Below are 18,637 nucleotides of genomic sequence, written 5' to 3' on the forward strand. Positions count from 1 at the left end.
CCGCGTGACTGCATAGGCTTGTTAGTTGCGACAGTTGCCTGACGGTTCGTCAAACCAGGAATAGTTTGACACAGCCCTGTCGACCTTGATTGTAGAAGGGCTAACATTGCAAAAACATACATAATGTCTGATAGGATAGCCGCAATCAATGATTTTAGAATGTAACTTTTAATCCATCTTGATTGCAAAATATTTATTCATATTACCGGTTTCGGCTCCTCTTGAACAATCTTCAGATCTGATATTTCGGTTACAGGAGCAGGCCGTCCAAATACAGCAACTTTCACATGCTGCATCACATCAGCATGTGAAAGTTGCTGTATTTGCACCGGTTACTCCTGTAACCGAAATATCAGATCTGAAGATGGGTCTAGAGGAACCGAAACCGGTCAAATGAATAAACATTTTGCCTTAAATGACCTAGATGCAGCAGTTTCTAGAACCAATCACCAACACACATGAAAGTAATAGCAATAATAAACAGGGAGGAGCATGAAATGATTCTGACTTAAATCAGGGGGTCTATTAATGATCACACTATAACATCGTTGCTTAATAGAGGGTCTCTAAGCCTGTGCATTAATCAACTTGCAATAGTATAGCTAACACACTAAATATTTCTTTCTTATGCTCAGTTTGAAGCAATTATACAGAATTCAAATCTAACTACATTGGCACTGAAGGAGCCTTTGCTTTTGCTTCACTGACTATCTAGCCTAGCACATGAGGGCCCTTAAACTTTCATGGTTTGAAGAACCATGCTCATTTACAAAATTACTCAAGTATGTATGAGAAATGGTAAGTATACTCATTAATAATTATCAGCACAACGAATTATAGCTCTGTAAATAACAAATGTACTTTGATAAGCAGTCTTTTACCCTACTCAAAATACAGTTGTATGTGCAAATGCCAACACAATATTACATTCAAATTCAAACACTTTTTCATGAAACGAACACTGATAAAACTTTGTAATTCTCATCAGAGTGCATAAATGCAACAATTAATCATATTTTTCACTTCAGATTAATATTATTGTTCTTTTAACTGACAACTTTACTATTTTCAGGAAGATTTTCAAGTAAGGGAAATTATTTAACTAAATGACTGCAGATTGATTTAAAAATGCACAGGAAGTGGAGTATTTCTGAGACTATAAAACTGAACTTTAAACAGTATAACTCCACACACTAGAAGCAATCGCATCTACTTTTACAGCTGCCCAATAAGTCTTTCCATAATAAATAAGGATATTCGGAATTGAATTCACTAGGATAGGATTGCTGTCCAGGTTTATGATTTGGGATAATCACTGGTGTAAGACAAAGTTCTTAGCAACACCATGATTATTATTAAAATCAACCACATTTCACCAATAGCTGGTCCATTTACAGAGTGCCAAATATAAGTAATTTACTGGAAGGCTGGTTTCACTGCTGCCGTAATTTTCAGTGGTTGTTAACATGGCGGCGATGCAATCATGGCAGCACTGTTGGCCTAACCCTGTTACAGATTTTCTTGGCAGCGGAATTATATTTTTACAGGGTCAAAAACCATACCATGAGAAAGGTTTCACCAAATGCAGCATCCGAGGACCATAAATACTGCTCCTAAGTTCCTTTGGCCTAAAAACTCCAAGAATATGAACCATAGTGAACAGATAGTGCTAGTTAACCACAGCGCTGCTAAGCCCCGACTCCTTACTCGTCACAAAGCACGAATTGCCACTTGCGTGCCAACTACACCCTTTGCACTCCGCCAAGCTACTTCCGACCAAGTCATTTACAATACATTATATAACAGTCATCCCAGTAGTTATTTAAATTCGCAAGCGCAGTTTAAACTACATCGTTCAAACAGTTTACATAACTGAAATATGTATACACTGTTAAAGAATTTCCGGCGTGAGGAGTAAAGCGCCTTGCCACGGTTCGCGCGCTTACCTCCGTCGGAGGTTCGAGTCCTCTCTCGGGCATGGGTGTCCGTGTTGTCCTTAGTGTAAGTCAGTTTAAGTTAGATTAAGTAGTGTGTAAGCCTAGGGACCGATGACCTTAGAAGTTTGGTCCCATAGGAACTTACCGCAAATTTCCAATTTACAAAGAATTTCCGTGGCAGGGACTACACTCTACATAAGCAACACTACAAATTGACATAGAAATATCGATGCAGATACAAAATAGGTAGAAAATAAGCTTTTGAAACAGTATTACTTTTCGACCAATGTCGTGTTTGCCCCCCTCCTACGCTTTAGCCACTGTGTGCGCTAAGTCAGCCAACAGTAGAAAACCGTTCAAATTCGGTACCGACCTTACAAATTGTTTATGTGCACATGTAGGGAAATTTTACAGAGTTTTCTTCTATTTTCATGTTTGAAGCACATTTTCCGTTCATCACATTGATTACAAGCAAGCTGTCACCCCTCGAACACAGAACTTTGCATTCATTGTTTTATTTCTCTCGATAATTTGAAAATCCGAGCTGTGCAGATGAGTAACTCTGGTTTTGTTCTCCTTTCAGTCTTCCTAGCGATGACAAACAAAGTCCCACATAATTCACTTAATTGTGTCATGTTAGTTTACTGTGCTTTTCTAGCTTTGTTTTTCTGTAGTCACATTGAATAAGATTCCATATTAGTTTTTAATTTGAATTAATGTTTGCTACTTCCATTTATGAATTCCACTTCCTACAACTTCGCCCATGATTACTCAACCCTTATTTTACTAAAATAATGAAGAATTCACTAAGGTGTTGTTTCAGTGTGATGGTGTCCCCGTTGTGTGCAGTGGGCAGCTTATACTTGGAATTTTGCATAAAATGCAAAAGTGTTTACTGTCGCGACGAGTGCATAGCGCTTGCAGATTTATATCATCATCATCAGCCAATTCAATCATTAAATGATGTGGCCTCTTCGAGTCGTGGATTCAGGTAGGCTTTCAGCAGTCTTCTCCAAGTGGGACGGTCTTGGGCAGTTCTCTGCCAGGTGTTACCAGCGATCTTCTTGATGTCTTTGTCCCATCTGTCTGGTGGTCTTCCTCTAGGCCTCCGGTGCTCTCTCGGACTCCACTCCAGTACTAGCTTCGTCCATCTGTTGTCTTTTCTTCTTGCGACGTGGCCAGCCCACTGCCATTTCAAGGAACCTACTGTCTCTAAGATGTCATTAACCTTCGTCACAGACCGGATGTCATCTGCCCTTTTCCTGGCCTTTCTTGTATAGCCCAGCATTTATCTCTCCACGGCTCTCTGTGCTGTCCTAAGTTTCCCTTTTGTAAATGAGTTCAGTGTCCATGTCTCGCAGCCATACGTCATCACAGGAAGAATGCATTGATCAAATACTGCTTTCTTCAAATTTACTGGCATTTTTGATCTGAATACTTTTGAATTCTTCCCAAATGCTTGCCAGCCAAGCTTGACGCGTCGATAGATTTCTGGCCTTATGTCTCCCTTCATATTTATAATCTGGCCAAGGTAGACATATTCACTGACCTCTTCTAGTAGACTGTCCTTGACTTTCACATCTCCAGCTGGGACCCATCTGTTGGACAAATGGGTCCCAACAGATTTATATATCTTAGCTAAAACCATTACTCATTCAGGTTAGTTTCAGTTGACAATACGGAGCTATATTTAACGTATTCAGGACTCGAAGCAACGCTACTTAGTTCATTTTAGATTCGATGCTACTAATATTTGGATTTTATGTACAAACAGGACGAAAATGATGCAGATGATGTAAATGGTAAAGATACAGTTACAGAGGGACGGACAGAAACACTTCTGCCTGAAGTCACGATAGCTGTTAGAGACTTGTGTAACATCAGTGACACTTCTTAAACGTAATTAGACGTCAGTCATTTGTTCTGAATGTTTACAAGTCGTTGTTCTTCCGCACCGTCCTCGGCTGTTCCTCCCTCAGCTGTGTGTTGGATTCTAGGTGACATCCGTCGAGTCAGCTCAGTGGTCGCACACCCACGCGAGGTTTAATGGTGTTCAGGCACAGCCAGTGCCCCTCGTGAAGTCGTCTTGGGTTAACTGATGTAGTCTCCTCGGTCCACGCTGAATTCTACAGTGAACCTCCGTGACCCATCAGCGATGTATATGGTGTAGGTAGTCGTGTGGTCAGTTTATCTACCCCCTACTGATAAATAGGTTTCAGTACCTGGACGAGCCTCATTGATGCATAGGAACGTGGGCCCTAGGAGGCTCTGTTGCTGGCTTCCATAGATCCACCTCTGCGTCTGATGTGATTTGACTTTTCCTGCTGCAACATGAGTGAGTTTCAGTAAAATTTTTCTAATCTATTTCCCTTACTATTCTGTGCTGTGATACAGTGACTGTGAGGTTTTGTGTAACTCTTGCAATACAATGATGTGCTTTCATTAATTCTTAGATTTAAACAATTCTGAAACAATTTCTTTTGTAGGCACTCTTATAATAATGTGATATGCATAGCTGTAACGGCGCTGAGCACGGTCGCACTAGCAATGTGTTTCACGTATATCTCACGACTGTGTTATTTTTTGATAGTGTTAAAAGTTGAATGTGGGAAGCTGTAGCATTTATTAATAACTGTTTCACTAATGTTAAGTGGCATATGGGGATTACATTTTTCTTGTGATTATTGGTAAAGATACAGTTACAGAGGCCAGACAACTAATCTGAGACGCTTCGATTGTCATCTTTTCCGCTTCTCCCACATTCCATGGTCCACTTTCAGACAAGGCTGTGTTCAGAACGTTCATTACCAAAAAAAATTTTCCTCAAAATAGGGCTAATGACAGATACTAGTTAAGTTCTTCTCTAAGGAAATACCTTGTTATAGACTAGCCTGCTTCCTATTTCTCCTTATTTCGCGCGTCATGTGTCATTTTCATTCCGAAATGCGGAAGTCCTTCACTTCATCTACTTCTTGGACACCAATTCTGATGCGGACGTAATCGCTAATTTCATTTATGCTACAGCTTACTACTTTAGACTCCCTTTGGTTTCCTCCCAGTTTATAGTACATGCTCCATTCAACTCGTCCTGTAATTCTTCTTTAGTTGCACTGAGAATAGCAATGTCATCAGTGAATCTTATTCCTGGTGTTCTTTCATCCTGGATTTAAATTCCACATATGAAATCATTTTTTATTTCCGTCATTGAATCTTCGGTATGTAGATTGTACACCAGGAACTAGAGACTACATTCCTGTCTTATACCCTTTCAGATGCGAGCTGTCGATTCTTGGTTTTCCATTTTCATTCCTCCCTTTTCTTTCTTGCACTTACTGTGTATTATTCATCTCTCCTTGTATTTTTCACCTACTTTCTTGAGAATTTCGAAATTTTTTCTTTCATTTTACATTACTGAACGCGTTTTCTAGGGCAAGAAATCCAGAGAACATTTCTTTGTTTATCGATAGTCTTGCGTCCATTATCAAACGAAGCATTAGAAATACCTCTCTGGTACCTTTAGCTTTTTTAAAACCAAACTGATTGTTATTTAATACATTCTCCATATCTTTTCCATTGCTTATTTATGGTGATCAACGCAGACTGAAAAGCTTTTAAAGTTAACATCAAAACTGGTGCCCACATATAGACGAAGTGAAAGAATTCTGCTAGTTCTTGACTGCTGTTGCACGTGCCACGGGGAAGGAATTTATTAACCATTTATATCACGAATAATAAAAATAACAGGGTGGCGAGAAACAGTCTGAAAAGCTTGTAATGATCCTGCAGGTTAGGTTGTGCTGAGAAATAACTGTTAAGAAAAGAAAAGAGGATATGTTGCGTCGTTTCTAACTAACATTGAAGTCAGCCAGTTTGGCCATTGAGCTAGTACATCAAGCAGCCCTCCAGAGAAGGTGCTGGCAAACTGGTTCTTCGTTTGGTTACCTAAAACCGAACCTCAGAGCGACACAAAAACTGGACATGAGACAGTAATAAGGAACGAACTCGAACCAAAGGCTGAGCATATTGTGTGCTATCATCTATGTTATGAGAATACCTGATACTAACTGTATCTGGCGGGCTGGTTCAATTTGCGCACACAACGGCTAGGCTGGCTAACTTCAATGTTTGAGAAATGGCGCAACGTATCGATTTTTTTTTTAACAGTTATTTTTCAGCGCAATATATCCTGCAACTGTCTTAAAAGCTTCTCAGACTGTTTCTGTCCAACTTGTACATTTTTAATATTGTATTAACAAAAATGGTTCAAATGGCTCTAAGCACTATGGGACTTAACATCTGAGATCATCAGCCCCTTAGACTTAGAACTACTTAAACCTTACCTAAGGACATCACATACATCCAGGATTCGGAACTGTGACCGTAGCGGCAGCGCAGTTCCGGACTGAAGCGTCTAGAACCACTCGGCCACAGCGGCCCGCCCTGATAATAACATATTTATCAACTTTGTTTATAACAATCGTTTCGTCTAGTGACGTAGTACCACCCTAACTTGATCGGTACTACTGCACTTTCGGGGAAGTGAGAACCTTACTGTTTGCCAGTACGTGTCTCCGTTTCATTACAGTGTCATTTGCTCAGGCCTTATTGCACTCGCCTCGTGTGAAATTTAATTCAGCGGGGGTTCTGTGCGTTATAAGAGAATTGCCTACGCGTGGAGAGACGGCGGAATGACGGCGAGGCGCTAGGTGGTCTTCGCTTAGCAGCGAGAGCGCTGAGACAATGGAAAGGGGGGGGGGGGGGGGACAGGTCGTCTCAGAAACGCATTAGGAGGGGAGAGCCCGAATTAAGACGCTGCGGGGCGCGACCGCAGGAGCCCCAAGCAAATCGCCTCCTACTCCCAGAGTCGTTTACAGCTATTACGAGCGGGCGGTATTGGGTAAAACTTGCGGCCAGCGTTAGGGGTGAGGTGCACTCCGCGATGAGAGTGGGCACATCGCAACGTTCGACGGGGCTGCGGGCTACCGCCAGATCTGTGTGACAGCCCGGCGCACGTCAGCGGCAAACAAAGTAAAACACGCTCCCCAACCAACCCCTACAGGGCCGGCATTGTACGTGACCCGTATATGTGTGTGTCCTGGTCGTGACGCATCCCTCGTCAGGTGCAGGTAGCCGTGTGCGTTCCGACCGAGCGGAAAATAAAAGCGCCATTACTTTCTTGCCGTAGCTACCCCTTATCTGCTGTGCTCATTGTGGTGTATGAAATGAGAAGAAGGGTTGTTTGCTCATTCCTGCTGGTGACAGGTAATCGCAGGCAGTATTCCGCACTGTATGCCTGGATTACTTAGCTGCGCTGTCAGAACTTATTCACGAGTTTTCTTCTCGTAGTCCTATTAATTGCAACCCCTTCTCTTTCTCAAACGGTTGCAAGTCCACTGCACTTGCCAAGCATGATGTCCCTCCATCCAGCAATTGCTTTGTGTCAGACCAAGGGTTTCGTTTTGCATCGGCGGAACCAAACATGTCATTTTTCTTTATGGAGGACAGAGGCTATTCAATTCTACTCTCTTCCTCTCAGCTTTGTATATTTCTTTAATTTATTTGATACCCATGTCAAAGAAACTTCATCTTCATCCGTTGTGGCACTGCGATTTACACTCCTGTTAACGTGCCCCATCACCACTCTAAAAAACTAATCAGTCCCCTAGAATTTAGAACTACTTGAACCTAACCAACCTAAGGACATCACACACATCCATGCCCGAGGCAGGATTCGAAACTGCGACCGTAGCGGTCGCGCGGTTCCAGACTGTAGCGCCTTTAACCGCTTGGCCACCCCGACCGGCTAATTATTTTTACTTCATTTTGTAGAAAGAACTTCTTCCCTGTTCAGTTCTGCAGTTAATGTTCGGAGAAAAGTTCCAGTCGCTAAATTAATGTTAATGCAGAAATTTGCAAATACATTCGCGGATATCAGAATCCATGCTGACTTCTAGCTATAGCTAGAAGTCATTATCTTTCTTATGATGGACAGGCAGACAACCAATTATGCTTATTCTTCTAGCATGAACTCTTGATTTCTGATGATACGATCTTCCAGCGTTTCCTATAAAACAGAGAACTGAGGGATACACAACCTCTTACTTGTGTGACTGGTTTCATGACACAGATTTCGGTTTGTGATTTCAGTCTTTCTGAGACGGTCATCGGCTGTTGAAATGATCTCTTCATGTGGTAGTATTTCGCGCGGGATGCGTACGCCATGCTCAGGACGATTATGAAAGGTAAGGGTGGAAACTTCGCACTCCTTTCATAAAAAAAAAAACCGAGGGCCTACTGCAGACTATGCTCATATAGATTACGCAACTGTCATCCGTCACTTAAGTTGCAGAGGACACAATGGTTGTGCGTTGTTTCTGAAGTAAATGAGTGCTGACTGACCAGCATCTCAAAAATCATAACCACGAAACGAAACGCTAGCTAACCACGTGTGGCAGTAACCTAGAGCTTCTCTCGCTCTCTGCAACTACGATATAATAGGCAGTAAAAGAATCACGACCTTATAGTAATGTGGGATGCAATCTTGTAATCGCACATGTAATTTGGTTTGGTTTTATTGCGTGACCTATTCGTTTTACTGATAATAAACCTAATAAGGAAAACGATAACTAAAATTATCTTAATAATTAATTGATTATATTCTTAGCACTATGCTGTGCTGCCTCTGTATTTCTAAACGTGCAATATGTCATCCATTTGCTGTATTTTCGCTGTTATTCTCTGGACACATTTGCTTGACTGTGTCTCTGTAACCGATGACTGTTTCTTCACTTTACCATTTTTTGTTTTATTTCCCATCGCTGAATAGCCATCAGACTGATCTGAGGCTGCCGGACTGCCTTACTTCTCCTCTTGTTCCAGTATCTTCATTGCAGAGTAGCACTTAAACACTTAATTGCTTGTGCGATGTATTCCTATCTCCCTATTACCCTACAGTTTTCACTCTCTGCTGTTCCGTCTAGTACTATGGAAATTATTCCACAATATGTTAACTGATATCCTATCCTGTTATCGCTTCAGTTCATATTATGAGCGCATTAGACTTTTCTTTGATTTTAACAGGCTCTGTAATGCTTCCCAAACCTTACTCAGAATGGTAATGTCATTAGAAAATCATATAGTTAATACCTTTCCTTTATTTCCGTCATTGCTCCTTCGATGTGTAGTGTGAATAGTATAGTAGAAAGACTTTTTGACACAGGGTGGCCCATAATACGTGTTAATAAAAGCTTGGCTACTGTGGTCTAATTGTATGTCATAAATGATTCTCCTTCTTATACTTTTGTACTGTAGCTCTGAAAATGTTATAGCTCACACACCGATGCCTCTGTTCACGTTTCAGAATGGAAACACGAACATAGGGACAGAGGAACTGTAACTACACACGTTCAAGCTCCTGTTGCACTTCATCCACAAGAAGTCACTATTTGGTGCGCAGAAAGTCCACAGTACATTATTGGGCTCATATTTTATCGAGTAATCTATCACAGAAGACAAATACAGACAAGTTACCGAAACATGAATGTGAACCGACTACAAGACGGCGCCGATTGCTGTGAAGCTGCTGGACCATATAGGTCCGTACTGTGGACATTTACACTTCAGATCGTTGCCCTGGACACTATAGCATTCTTTCGATATGGTGTAGAATGCCCCCCTATAGTCGGAATCTGAAATCGTGTGATTATTTATTATTGGGTTCTTTGAAGGACAGTGTCTTTTAAGAAGTTGCTGCAACACTTCAGATGTTCGTACTGTAATTTCCAGAGAGATTCGTGCGGCCGAAAACGATGTTTTACAGGAAGTTGTAACGAAATTCAGTTCAAGGCTCTACACACTCATTGGTGCAGAAGGGAACCACTTTGAAAGTCTTCTATATTAAAGTTAATGTTGCATAAATATGATAAGAAGAATGTATAACCCCATATTACGTCGCTGTAGACTAAAACTTTCTGTTTAGTGCCACCCTCAACGTGATAGTATTGTACGTTGCCCGTCTGTTTCTTGCAATTATATATGTTTTCCTGAAAATTCTCAAATGTGTTGCACAATTTTACGCAGTCGAATACTTTTTCTAGGTCGACAGATGCTATCAACATGTTATGATCCTGTAGTCTTGCTATCGGTATCAGGCGCAACGTCAGATATGCCTCTCTGGTTTGCTTTCCATAAAGATAAACTGACTTTCATATGCTAGTCCTCAATTTTCTTTCTTCCATTCTTGTCAGACATATATGTGTGAGCTGTTGGACTGATTGCGTGATACTGATCAGACTTTTCTACCATTTCTAGCTTCGAGATTGTGTGGATGAAAATTTCTCAAAATCTCATGATATATCTCCAGTCCCATACGTTCTGTACACCAACTTTCTTACTGCTTCCCCTTACGATTTTAGAAATTCCAAGGCCACCTTATGCATTCCTTCTGTATTCTTTGGTCGACATTCTTCCGAAAGTGTGTCGAACTCTAACACTTGATCCCTTACGTCTTCTGAATCGACAATCATATATTCTTCTACCAAGTCAACAAACAGTTCCTACTTCTCGTAGAGGCTTTCGATACAATCTCTTCTCTAGATCTATGTAATTTTGCGCTATTGATACTAACGTCTTTGGTTTTAAAGTGTTTGTTAGAAGTCTAAATAGTTTCTAACAGGAGTAGCTCATTTTCTATAATTCACGAACAAAGTAAACAAATTTCATTTTTCAGTGCATCTGAACTAATGGTAATGATCGATCCAAATATGAGACTCAGCAATAAAACTATGTCTATTGTTATTTGTATACCCCTCGAGCTACTACGCAGCGCATGGTAGCGGATACATCATACCAATATTATCGGTTCTCTTTCCTGCTCGATTCAGGTATTTAGCATGGAAGAAACTGATAGCCACGTGAATGTGCCCTAATCTCCCAGAACGTATTCTCTTGATCCCTACGTCATATACACTATCGGGGGATCATAAGTATCTCAAAGTCATCTTCGAATGCAAATTCTCTAAACTTACCTGGCAGGTTTCTCGTTACCTATGTTGTATTTCTTCAAAGAACTATCATTTAAGTTTCCTGAGCATTTATTGTCATTTTGGAAAGCGCAATGGATCAACACAAGTATGCATCTATCCTTAGGGACAATGTCCACCTCTACATGTACTTCTTTTTTTTCCTTATCACGATGGCATCTACCAGCAGGACAATGAAACGTGTCACAGAGATCACAGTCTAAGTGCATGCTTCAGAGAGCACCAGGATGAGCTCTCCGTACTTCTCAGGCCACGAAACTCTTGGTATTTAAACCTAATCGAGAATCTGCAGGACCACCTCGATTGGGCTGTTCCTGCCATGGATCCTCAACCGAGAAACCTATCGTAGCTGCGTATGGCACTGGAGTCGGCATTGCTCCACATCCCTGCTGGAGCGTTCCAGAACCACACTGCATCTATTCTTGCATGTCTCACGCTGCAAAAGGTGGTTATGCAGGATTTTGACAGGTGGTCACATTGATGTGACTGAACTGCGTAGTTTGCACCAGCAGTTAGGCAACACCATGAAATGGTTTCCAAAGCATGCTGTGTCGTGCGTTCAAAGGCGATTCGTGTCAGTGACTTCGAGAAAGTGCGTGCACACATTGACGGTAGCTGCATTATTGCTGGCGTCCATTTCAGCACCTGTAATATGAGTATAAACTTGGAGAGAGACTCTGTTTATTTTGTCAACGACCTATAGTTTTATGCAGTTGTCTGCAACCATAACGCTATTTTTCAAACCCTAGACGTACTTACTAATAAGCCTATAAATAGAGGTAATTGTGAGAGGCAATATGAAACAGGATGATCACAAAGAATCAGCACTGTGGAAGTTAATGGAATACTTAGAGTTGTTACAAGTGTTCTGGGAGTATCCAGTGCATCTGTAGAGAACATCGCCTACATGACGCAGATGCGACCAATTCTAGAACATCGTTCTGTTGTTTCTATTACTTTCTAAACTGGCGTGACAATTAACCCTTCCGATGGTTGTTGCAGGATGTTTACTTTCATGCCGTACACGCCAACGGCCATCTGTCTGATGGATCATGAAATGTGATTCAGCTGAGAAGGCTACCTGTCGCCAAACAGTGGACATACAGTTACAGTACTGGCGTGTGAATCCCAGCCGTCGGCGCCAATGAATGAAAGTCAGCGTAGGTTCATTAATCAGACGCCTGCTGCGGGAGACCCATGTGGAGCAATGGTTGCTGAATGGTAAATGAGAAGCCACTTTAAGTGCTCCATCCTTGGTCCATCTGGGTGGTCAGTTGCTAAAAAGCTGCACGTCTACTCGCCCGTACACATCTTCGTAGTCGTCGTTCAGCCTTGTCATCTATGGATTGTGGTGCGGCACAGTTGCCTCAGCGGTTTTGGATAGCATCATTTTTGCATGCACCGTGTACTTTAATCACGGAAGCACGCGAACTGTTTACAAACATAGTCGTTTTGTTATTGCGTCCATCCTTGACCTGAGAGCCAATTTTATCTATTTATTTACTCGTGTCCGGAACATAACATACATATACAGGGTGTTACAAAAGGGTACGGCCAAACTTTCAGGAAATATTCCTCACACACAAATAAAGAAAATATGTTACGTGGACATTTGTCCGGAAACCCTTAATTTCCATGTTAGAGCTCATTTTAGTTTCGTTAGTATGTACTGCACTTCCTCGATTCACCACCAGTTGGCCCAATTGAAGGAAGGTAATGTTGATTTCGGTGCTTGTGTTGACATGCGACTCATTGCTCTACAGTACTAGCATCAAGCACATCAGTACGTAGCATCAACAGGTTAGTGTTCATCACGAACGTGGTTTTGCAATCAGTGCAATGTTCACAAATGCGGAGTTGGCAGATGCCCATTTGATGTATGGATTAGCACGGGGCAATAGCCGTGGCGCGGTACGTTTGTATCGAGACAGATTTCCAGAACGAAGGTGTCCCGACAGGAAGACGTTCGAAGCCATTGATCGGCGTCTTAGGGAGCACGGAACATTCCAGCCTATGACTCGCGACTGGGGAAGACCTAGAACGACTAGTACACCTGCAATGGACGAGTCAATTCTTCGTGCAGTTGGCGATAACCCTAATGTCAGCGTCAGAGAAGTTACTGCTGTACAAGGTATCGTTGACCACGTCACAGTATGGAGAGTACTACGGGAGAACCAGTTGTTTCCGTACCATGTAAAGCGTGTGCAGGCACTATCAGCAGCTGATTGGCCTCCACGGGTACACTTCTGCGAATGGTTCATCCAGCAATGTGTCAATCCTCATTTCAGTGCAAATGTTCTCTTTACGGATGAGGCTTCATTCCAACGTGATCAAATTGTAAATTTTCACAATCAACATGTGTGGGCTGACAAGAATCCGCACGCAATTGTGCAATCACGTCATCAACACAGATTTTCTGTGAACGTTTGGGCAGGCATTGTTGGTGATGTCTTGATTGGGCCCCATGTTCTTCCACCTACGCTCAATGGAGCACGTTATCATGATTTCATACGGGATACTCTACCTGTGCTGCTAGAACATGTGCCTTTACGACACAACGTGTGGTTCATGCACGATGGAGCTCCTGCACATTTCAGTTGAAGTGTTCGTACGCTTCTCAACAACAGATTCGGTGACCGACGGATTGGTAGAGGCGGAGCAATTCCATGGCCTCCACGCTCTCCTGACCTCAACCCTCTTGACTTTCATTTATGGGGGCATTTGAAAGCTCTTGTCTACGCAACGCCGTTACCAAATGTAGAGACTCTTCGTGCTCGTATTGTGGACGGCTGTGATACAGTACGCCATTCTCAAGGGCTGCATCAGCGCATCAGGGATTCCATGCGACGGAGGGTGGATGCATGTATTCTCGCTAACGGAGGACATTTTGAACATTTCCTGTAACAAAGTGTTAGAAGTCACGCTGGTTCGTTCAGTTGCTGTGTGCTTCCATTCCATGATTAATGTGATTTGAAGAGAAGTAATAAAATGAGCTCTAACATGGAAAGCAAGGGTTTCCGGACACATGTCCACATAACATATTTTCTTTCTTTGTGTGTGAGGAATGTTTCCTGAAAGCTTGGCTGTACCTTTTTGTAACACCCCGTATAGCCGATAGACAGCAATTTACAAACAATATAAGTACATGTTTCAATTCTATATGACATCAATTTACATACAGTATAAGTACATGATTGAATTCCATATGACTTCCAAAATTCCGCCGTTTGAACTACTGTATCATTGCCGATAACTAGATCCTACATTGGGCATGGGGCTGGGAGGTTTCTACAGTTGAGCAGGTGTTGACGATCTTGCTGTTCGTCACATTCGCATATTCATCTCCTAGAGTGAAATCCCATTTCTTCAAATTGACCTTGCATCGGGATACACTAGTTCTTATCCTGTGGAAGACCTTCCATGTAGACCGAGCGAGGTGGCGTAGTGGTTAGACACTGGACTCGCATTCGGGAGGACGACGGTTCAATCCCGCGTCCGGCCATCCTGATTTAGGTTTTCCGTGATTTCCCTAAATCTCTCCAGACAAATGCCGAGATGGTTCCTTTCAAAGGGCACGGCCGACTTCCTTCCCCGTCCTTCCCTAATCTGATGAGACCGATGACCTCGCTGTCTGGTCTCCTTCCCCAAACAAACAAACAAACAACAACCTTCCATGTTTTGTATGGGAAGTGACGTCCTTTAGCAAGCTCTTCTTTAGGGTTGTTCCAGTACCTCTATGATGGTGATTTAAGCCAGAGCTGTATTCGACGATTTGCAGGTGAGGTTAAAAGTAAGCATAAGGACAATGCAGATGTGCTAGGAACATCTGGTTGTACACCCCAATTGTTACCTGTCAGTTTCCGAATGATTTTGTTCCTAGCAGATACTTTCATTTTTGTGTCCTTGCAATGGACTTTAAAGGTGAGGGAACGGTGTAGCTTTACTCCCAGGTATTTTGGAGTATCGCATTTGGACAGTTGTTGTCCTCTCTAGGTATGTTTAGGTTCCTTCTAGCCTCTCTGTTCCGTAAATGGAAAGCACACACTTGTGTTTTAGAGGGATTTGGTTTCAGGTGATTGTGATCATAATAGGTAGACAGTGTTTGAAGACCTGTAGTTAGTTTTTCTTCCACCTCTTCAAAGGTTCTTCCTTGGGCAGCAACTGCTGTATCATCTGCATAGATGAAAGACCTTGTGCAAGGTTCAATTCGTGGTCATGGGTATAGATATTATGTAACAATGGGGCTAACACACTTCCTTGTGGAATGCCATTATTCTGTATGCTCCATCGACTTGTCTTGTAAAGTAACAAATAAGCGTCTATTTTGTAATAGGCATCTCATAAATTGCGTCAAATGGTAGTTTTTCGTAACAGCATAGGTCTTTCCTAATAATTTCAAAAAATGGTTGAAATGGCTCTGAGCACTATGCGACTTAACATCTTAGGTCATCAGTCCCGTAGAACTTAGAACTACTTAAACCTAACTAACCTAAGGACATCGCACACATCCATGCCCGATGCAGGATTCGAACCTGCGACCGTAGCAGTCGCGCGGTTCCGGACTGCAGCGCCTAGAACCACACGGCCACCGCGGCCGGCTCCTAATAATTACTTATGGTTGATGTTGTCATAGGCGGCAGTGAGATCGACGAATGCAACGCCAGTTACGTTTGCATTAGTAACCGTCTTCTATATATTGTGTCAAATTCAGGATCTTGCTCTTTTGGACATCAGATACATTACTCATTTTCCGCTGTTTTCCACGTCTCACCGGCATATTTTATACAACCTCCATTCCCCGTGCTGCCACCTGAACTCTGCGAGTGGTCATTGCAGGCAGATGTCGAACATGGGCAGTGGTCCCATTAATGTGACTGGGCCATGTAATTTAATGCGACAGTACAGAGTAGGTGCTAAGTCTCTATCTTGTGACACACCTACCACTTGTGCAACTACACCAAGGAATGTATTAGTCTACATATCGAAAATCGGTGAGATGCACCAACCACTCATTTTTCTATATGAATTTTCGTCCAGCAGTCTTCCAACATCGTGGAGGTACTCACAAATAAGCCTTTCATCTGAATAAAATGTTTACCACCACTCTTGTAACAAGATGCTGTTGTTGTGGTCTTCAGTCCTGAGACTGGTTTGATGCAGCTCTCCATGCTACCCTATCCTCTGCAAGTTTCTTCATCTCCCAGTACCTACTGCAGCCTACATCCTTCTGAATCAGCTTAGTGTATTCATCTCTCGGTCTTCCTGTGGTGTCACCGCCAGACACCACACTTGCTAGGTGGTAGATTAAATCGGCCGCGGTCCATTTAGTACATGTCGGACCCGCGTGTCGCCACTGTGTGATTGCAGACCTAGCGCCACCACAAGGCAGGTCTCGTGATACGAACAAGCACTCGTCCCAGTTGTACGGACGATCTAGCTAGCGACTAGATGTACGAAGCCTTTCTCTCTCATTAGCCGAGAGACAGAATAGTCTTCAGCTAAGTTAATGGCTACGAACTAGCAAGGCGCCATTAGCCTTACAATGATTGTAATTAAAGTCTCCTGTGTATAGTCAAGAGCGATGTACCACAATGATTGATTAAAGATAAGTATTAATCCAGCTACGTACTTTTCTTCATAGCATTAACTACGTAGCCTGTTCCAGTACTTCACTCCCGTCTGCGTTAGTCTAGCGTGCATTTTCAGCCATCTCGAACTACAAGGTGTCGGCCCAGCTGCCGACACATCACATGGCGATGAGTCTACAAAGGATCTTGTGTTTTACTTTGCCCTAATTTATTTGTGTCATGGCTTCGCCACATTCTCCAGATGTACTGTCCGAATTTTATCGCTTGCAGAATCAGCAGACGCAGGCGTTTTTGGATGCCCTTGGACAGCTCGTCCAGGGTCAACGTGCCATTCAAACCAATGCGGCCGCCGCCGCTTCACCGGTACCGCAGCCACAACCTGCCGTTGCACCGCCTTTTAGGCACTACGACCCGAACCACGAGACTTGGAGGGAATGGTCCCGCCAGTTTGCCTTCCACCTCGCCGCCTACAAAATTCAAGGTAATGAGCGGCAGCCGTTTTTGCTTTCTTGTGTCGGTGTGTCCACCTACCGTGTGATAGTGAAATTGTTTCCCCGACGCGACGTAGCAACTCTGTCCTACGAGGAAATTTTGTCTGCATTAGATGTCTATTTCAAAGAAACAGTTAATGTGGTTGCAAAACGGTATACGTTTTTTCGTACACAACGTACGGCCGGTCAAACTAATAGGGAGTGGGTAGCAACATTGCAAGGACTTACTAGGGACTGTGCCTTTGACTGTGACTGTGGTCTTTCTTATTCAGATACAATGGTGCGTGATGCAATTGCACAGAACGTTTCTGATGTTCGCATACGGGAGCAAATTTTGAAACTAGTTAATCCCTTCCTTCAAGAAGTGATCGACATATTAGATAGACAAGACATACTTGACTGTGCTCAGGACTCTTTTGAAACTTCGCCAGCAGTGTGTCACATTAACCGGCCCGCAGGGCGAGCTGCGCGGCCCGGTCAACTGCCCTCGCGCAAACAAACGCAGCTGCCGCCGCGCTCTAAGCCACGTGTGCCGCGCCAGCACACATATGTAGTGAAATCATGCCCGCGGTGTGCTACTAGACATTCGCGTGAACATTGCCCGTCACGCCTAGCTATTTGCTTTTTCTGCAATAGGAAAGGACATGTTCAAAGTGTTTGCCAGAAAAAGCTCCGATCAGACAATCACAATCATTCAAGGCCCTTTGCTTCGCGCCGGAATAGACCCAAGGACACTCAGGCTCGTGGACCTTCGCCCATGGACATTCCTGTCGTTAATTCCGATTCGTCCAGTGACACTTTCTCTAACAGTGACTGTGATCGTCCCACAAAAAGAGTGCGTCAACGTCGCCGGAAATCACGTCCATTAGCAAGTGATTCTGTACCAGTGTCTGTTCAACTTGCACGAGACAGTCGCTCTTGTCGTCCGCAGGACAATAAACTTTTTGTAGATTTGGACTTTAATGGCAAGGTCATACCATTCCAGCTCGATACCGGAGCTGCAGTTTCATTGCTCAATCACGACACGTACAAACAACTGGGCAAACCTCCGTTGCGTGCAGCAAATGTTAAGTTACATAGTTATTCAGGACAGAAAATTCATGTGTTAGGACAGTGCAGCCTTCTTGCCACATACTAGGGACAAACAAAACTTGTGTCATTTTACGTTCTTCGTTCGTCTACTGCAGTGAACTTGTATGGTTTAGATTTATTTCAGTTGTTTAACATGTCTATTGTAAATCAGGTGCTATCAGTGAATCAAACTGTGCCTACAGACAGTGTTTCTCGCTTATGTGACGAATTTGCAGACATTTTTGCACCAGGCTTAGGTTGCACTAAAAACTATGAAGCACACTTGGAACTGAAGGTCAACGCGCAACCGAAATTTTTCAGAGCGCGCAATGTTCCCCACGCATTGCATTAAACGATCTAGAATCACAGGGTGTCATTGAACGTGTGCAAGCTTCTCTCTGGGGCTCACCCTTAGTAATTTTGCCAAAACCTTCCGGAAAATTGAGACTTTGCGTGGACTTCAAGGCCACAGTGAATCCACAACTAGTGACTGCTACTTTTCCCTTGCC

This window comes from Schistocerca serialis, chromosome 9 (assembly GCF_023864345.2).
Source record: "Schistocerca serialis cubense isolate TAMUIC-IGC-003099 chromosome 9, iqSchSeri2.2, whole genome shotgun sequence".
In the NCBI taxonomy this organism is placed as follows: domain Eukaryota; kingdom Metazoa; phylum Arthropoda; class Insecta; order Orthoptera; family Acrididae; genus Schistocerca; species Schistocerca serialis.